This window comes from Jaculus jaculus, chromosome 16 (assembly GCF_020740685.1).
Source record: "Jaculus jaculus isolate mJacJac1 chromosome 16, mJacJac1.mat.Y.cur, whole genome shotgun sequence".
Taxonomy (NCBI): domain Eukaryota; kingdom Metazoa; phylum Chordata; class Mammalia; order Rodentia; family Dipodidae; genus Jaculus; species Jaculus jaculus.
Genome location: NC_059117.1, coordinates 37,997,314 through 38,003,460, shown reverse-complemented (window position 1 = coordinate 38,003,460; position 6,147 = coordinate 37,997,314).

The window sequence follows — 6,147 nt, the reverse complement described above, 5'->3', positions numbered from 1 at the left end:
AAGCTCCCTTTTTAAAAAATATTTATTTGATCCAGGGGTGTGGTGGCTCACACCTTTAATCCCAGCACTGGGGAGGCAGAGGTAGGAGGATCACTGTAAGTTCAAGGCCAGCCTGAGACTACAGAATGAATTCCAGGCCAGCTTGTGCATGAGTGGGACCCTACCTTGAAAAACAAACAAACAAAAAAATTATTTAGAGAGAAAAAGAGGCAAAGAGAAAGAGAGAATTCGCCAGAGCCTCTAGCTACTACAAACTCCAGACACATGTGTCACTTTGTGCTTCTGGTTTACATAGGAACTGGGAAATTGAACCTGAGTCCTTAGGCTTTGCAGGCAAGCACCTTAACTGCTGAGCCATCTCTCCAGCTCAAGAGCTCCCTCTTCACTCTTGCTCCCTGACCCCTTCTAGAGTATAGGGTCTCCACCCACTTAACCCAAGCACTTGCCAAAGACTATGTCTCCAGATAATAGCTAGCTGGGCAGGCAAGGGAGAAGTGATGAGAGCTAAAACTTCAATATGTGAACCTGGGGAGCAAACTTCAGTCTACACCATGATCTGTGCCTATTACTCAAAGGTATAATTATTATTATTGGCTTTTTGAGGTAGGGTCTCACTCTAGCCCAGGTTAGCCTGCAATTTACTACATAGTCTCAGGCTAGCCTCAAACTTACAGCCATCCTCCTACCTCAGCCTCCTAAGTGCTGGATTAAAAACATGTACCACCACACCCAGAAGATAATTATTAACATTGTCATTTTCCGCTCTAAAACATATTCCAGTTCATTGAAAAATTAACACTCAGTGTCCCAACCTCATTTCCTGTTTCTATTCTATACAAGTAACTATTTCAACTTGTTTAGGATTACTTCTTTTGGCCCCAGACATTTAAAAATCATGATAATACAATTTGCATCATTTTACAAAGCTTTTGAATACTAATTTAGAGACCACAAAGCAAAACCATGACTTAGCAAGTAGAAACGGGTCCATTGGAAGGTAAGCTGTCAATGACATCTGAAAAAGAATTTTCCTGCCTCTAAATTTTGATGGAACTTCATACTCCATAAAATTAAGAGGTTGCGGGCTGGACAGATGGCTTAGCAGTTAAGGCACTTACCTGTGATACCTAAAGACAAGGGTTCAATTCCCCAGTACCCATGTAAGTTAGATGCACAAGGAGTTCTCTTGCAGTGGCTGGAGGCCCTATCACACCCATTCTTTCCCTCTCTCTGACCCCTCAAATAAATAAATATTTTTTTAAAAAATTCAGAGGCATAGATAGATTGTGACTAGAAAATTTACAGTGCCAGGAATGGGATACCATCCAGTGAGTTGTTGACCAGGAAGGTCCCTGATGCCCCCAAAGCATTCCAGGCCATTGCCAATGCCCTTGGTTTCTCACCAGGAATAGATGGTAAGACCCTATTGCTGAAGACTCCACATACTTGGGCTGCAAGGTCATGACATCCTGCTGGTGCTAAGCTGAAAATCTCCTCCACATAGACCAGCTGACAGAAAGCTGGAAAAAGCCATTCTGTATGCAGTTCAATGGAAGAAAGAGAAATCACCAGTGAAGAGACTCAACAGTGGACACTGCAAGCCTTATATTTGGCCAGCCAGGCCAAATGAGCCAACAAGTACAATTGTGGCATGTCTGTTATGGGGGAAAACAACCCCCCTCTAATTTGACTGGAGACCTGCTCCATGGGAGGAAATACATCCCTGATACTGAAAACCTACAACAGGGGTAGTCATGAGCCCTAGGGGTGTAATATCTGCTGGTGTCTGGCTAAATGTATATACTATGCTCACCAAACTGCCCAGTAAGCACTTCTCTTAATGTTCATACCCATATATTGATGCTACTTTCACTTTTGATTAGATAACCTTCTCTTTTTAGATGGCAGTAACCTTGGGATGACTCAGAAGGCACCATAGTGTTGAGAAGTGACAGAGGAGTGCTCAGCACTGAAATATCTCAATCACACCTTCCATGGCTCAGGGTCTATTGAAGAAGAGGTGGCAGAAAGAATGTAAGAGTCAAAGGAAGAGTAGGACTCCTTACACAAAATGGCCTGGATATCCATGACTGCACAGTGCCTGACACTACCTACACAAGACCATCATAACAGGAAGAAAAGATTGTGACATGAAAATAAGAGACACTGATTGAGAGGGGGAGGTGATATGATGTAGAGTGGAGTTTCAAAGGCTAAAGTGGGGGGAAGGAGGCAATTACCATGGGATATTGGTTATAATTATGGAAGTTGTCAATAAAAAAATATTTTTTAAATGCTGGGGGAAAAATGGCCTGGATATCTATGACCTCACAGTGTCTGACACTACCTACCTACACAAGACCATCATAATAGGAGGAAAAGATCATGACATCAAAATAAAAGAGAGGGCTGGAGAAATTGCTCAGTGGTTAAGTCACATGCCTGCAAAGCCGAAGGACCCAGGTTTGATTCCCCAGGATCCACAAAAGCCAGATGCACAATGGGGTGCATGCATCTGGAGTTCGTTTGCAGTGGCCAGAGGCCCTGGAATGCCCATTCTTTCTCTCTCTGTCTCCCTGCCTCTTTCTTTCTCCCTCTCTCCTTCCCTCCCTCCCTTTCTCTCCCTCCCTCTCCCTCCCTCCCCCCCTCCCTCTCTCTCTCTCTAATAAACAAAAAAAGAAAATATATACAAAATAAAAGAGAGAATGATTGAGATGGGGAGGGGATATGATGGAGAGTAGAGTTTCAAAGGGGAAAGTGAGGGGAGGGAGGGAAATTACCATGGGAAATTGTTTACAATTATGGAAGTTGTCAATAAACAAAAAGAAAAAAAAAATTAAGAGGTTGGGTTCCTGGTGATGAAGGAAGTGAGAGCTGAGCTAGCTAGCATCCTTAGTCCCTCACGTCTTGCAATGCCCTCCACCGTGTTTGACTGAGGCAATGCAGCCGGAAGGCTCCACCAGAGGCTGAGCAGATGCCCTTGCACTTCCCACACTCTGGAATTTGGCTGTCTCTATTCTTTACAAATTACCCAATCTGCTGTATTCAGATATAGCTACCAAAAATGGGCTAAGATACTCAAAGAGAAACACTTAACATTAAAAATCACTTAATTCATTTGTAGTGTAATTGTAAAAGCAGAGCAAGCTTGCCCTCAATGACTCTCTTTCTCTCTCATTTAGCTCTAATGATCATGCTACAAAGTTGATCTATACACAAGCACCAACAAGGTATAACTTTTTTAAAATGTATATTTAAAAATCACCAGAAGAACCTTCCCAATACATCATCTAAAAAAAAAGATCCAATTTTTTTCGTTTAAAAAATATATTCTTACCTTCCAAGAACTCCCTCAAAAGCTTCATTAATTCATTTTAAAATACCACTTTGGTAAAGGTCCCTATAGCAGACTTAAAAGAAAGGTTACTGACTATAATTCAAGCTTTACAGTATTATATCTTCCTTCATTTTCTTTAAGAGAAGATGAAAGGTCTGGTGGTAATTTGGAACTTTTGTCAATTCAGACATAGCATCTGGGACTATATTTTTTCATCTCCAAATTTCATTGTCCTTGTGCAAAGGGTTGCTAAGAAAATGAGTAAATGAGAGAGATCAAAATGCCAGAGGCAGAAAGAATGTGATGTGAGGTACTGACACCACTAGCCACAGCCAGGAGGGAGCCACCATTACTGTCCACAATCCACTTTATGCTGGTACAGGTCACGTACGCATCACTGCTGGCTGAGGCAAGTGAGTTAAATCTCAAATGCCAAAAATAACTTTGTGTTGGTCAAACACATAGCTCTAATCCTGACATCCCTGAGAGCCTTTCAGATGGAGCCACATTTCCAAAGAACTGTTTGCTTATTAAAGATTAATTTTTAAAAATTAATGTTTCTCTTGAGGACCACTCCACAGGAAAGAATTCATGCCTGTACTGTAAACCTACTCAAAAACCTATGGCTACAGAGGTCATAAACCGTAGGGGAAAAAACTACTATTTTTGCTCAGCTAAATAGACATATCATGCCCACCAAACTGCCTTCTAAGTATTTGTGCTCATTGCCATATATTAATGCTGCTCTCACTTTTGATTAGAGAAGCTTCTCTTTTCAGATGGTTACTGAGAGGACTCAAATCTCATCAAAGTGCAGAGAAGGGATGGTGGAGTGCTCAGCACTAAGTGAGGCATCTCTATTGCACCTTCTAAAGCTCAGGGACCATTGGGGAAGAGATGGTGAAGCCAGGTGCGGTGGTGCATACCTTTAATCCCAGCACTTAGGAAACAAAGGTAGGTGGATCACTGTGAGTTCAAGGCCAGCCTGAGTCTCCATAGTAAATTTCAGGTCAGCCTGGGCTAGAGCAAGACCCTACCTCAAAAAAAGGAGAAGGAGGAGGAGGAAGAAGAAGAAGAGGAGGAGGAGGGGGAGGGGGGAGGAGGAGGAGGAAGTAGAAGAAGGAGGAGGGAAAAAAGAAAGGAAGGAAGGAGGAGTGTGTATCGCAGTATTGTCTTTCAGACACAAAACGGCCATGGCTTTCATGACCTCACAGTGATGACACTGCTACACAGGACTTACATAATGGAAGACAGGGGTGGGGGCAGAAATGACGACATCAAAGTGGAAGCGGGACTAGTTGGAAAGAAGGGATTCAGTGAAAGGGGGACTTAGGAGGAGGAAAAAGGAGAGTGGTGGGAGGGGATTATGATCACAGTATATTGTCTATTATGGAAGTCGTCAATAAAACGTTAAAAAAATTCTTTTTTGTTTTTCATTTTTTGTTTGATGATGCAAGCCCTCTACAAGTTCAAGTGTGTGTGTGAGAGCACGCACACGTGTGTGTGTGTGTGTGTCTGTGTGAACATTTGCTCCCCAGCCAGTGGCACTCCTTTGGGAGGTAATCTAACCTTTGGAACCTGGGGCCTAGCTGGCATACGTAGGTCACCCAGGGCAGGCCTGCAGGGTCACACGCAGCTGTGCTTTCGGCCTCGCTCTCTGTGTCCTCATCTGCCCAAGATGTGAACAGCTGGCCATAAGCTCCTGCCGCCACCACAGGCCACCTCTCCTTTTCTTGTGTTTTGTTTTCAAGCTAGGGTATCGGTCTAGCCCAGGGTGACCTGGAACTTAACTCTGTAGTCCCCAGGCTGGTCTCCAACTCACTGGGAGCCTCCTTCCTCTTCCTCCCCAGTGCTGGGATTAAAGGCATGCACCACCATGCTTGTCTTCCACTAGTCTCCTAAATTGTTTCTGTCAGGCATTTTTGTCAGGGCAACAAAAAATGAAATAACTAATATTGCTGGGAACATGAAATAAGCTAGGCGACAGTTTAATGGGCAACAAAATGCCCAAAGGTTGGCGTGTACTTCCATCAGAAACTGAAGACAAGATGGGTAACTGTGCCCTTTACCTTTTTCACCAGTCTGGCTCAAGCAGGATCTACTCTTCAAGCTCACGGGTGGTGACTAACTGTAGGTACCTGTCCCCCACTGCCGCTTTTTTAGGTCAGCTAGCAGGAGACAACACAAAAATGATTATTCAATGGCCTATCAGAAGCTGTAAAATGGGCACAGAACGGCCTCGGCACCCATCACACCTCTCAGAGGTGAATACACTTGTTCCTGTCTTCTCCATCCTCACAGACTCGGGCTCCCACTGCCAAAAAGAAAAAAATAAAAAAAATCCCACATCCCGTTCCTTCCAGGGTGGGCTGGAAGACGGGCTGTTCTCAGCTGTTACAAGCTCAAGAACTCATCTATATGTGCAGAAACATGGGTCCCATTAAGTTCTTTGGGGGTTGTGGGGGGAACTGAGTGAATCCAGGTGAGGCTGGGCCCTTGGGACAGGGCCAGATAAACGCATCCTCAGGTCAACTCACCTACCAGGGAAGGGAGAGCACAGCACAGGGTGGGACTTGTGTAATTCCACCGACGCCACCCAGAAACTGACCAGCGCCTCCACCTTCTTCCTGCCCTTCCCCAAGGCGCAGACCTTGAGAGCATCCCAGGCCTGGGATCAACCTGAGACCCGGCGGTCCAGAGAGAAGAAAAGGACTCCCTCCACCCGAGCCGCCACCAGAGGGCGCGCGGGGCCAGGTGGCGGGCCGGGGGCGTGGCCAAGAGCCCGGAAGCCCGTTCCTCGCGCCCAGTGG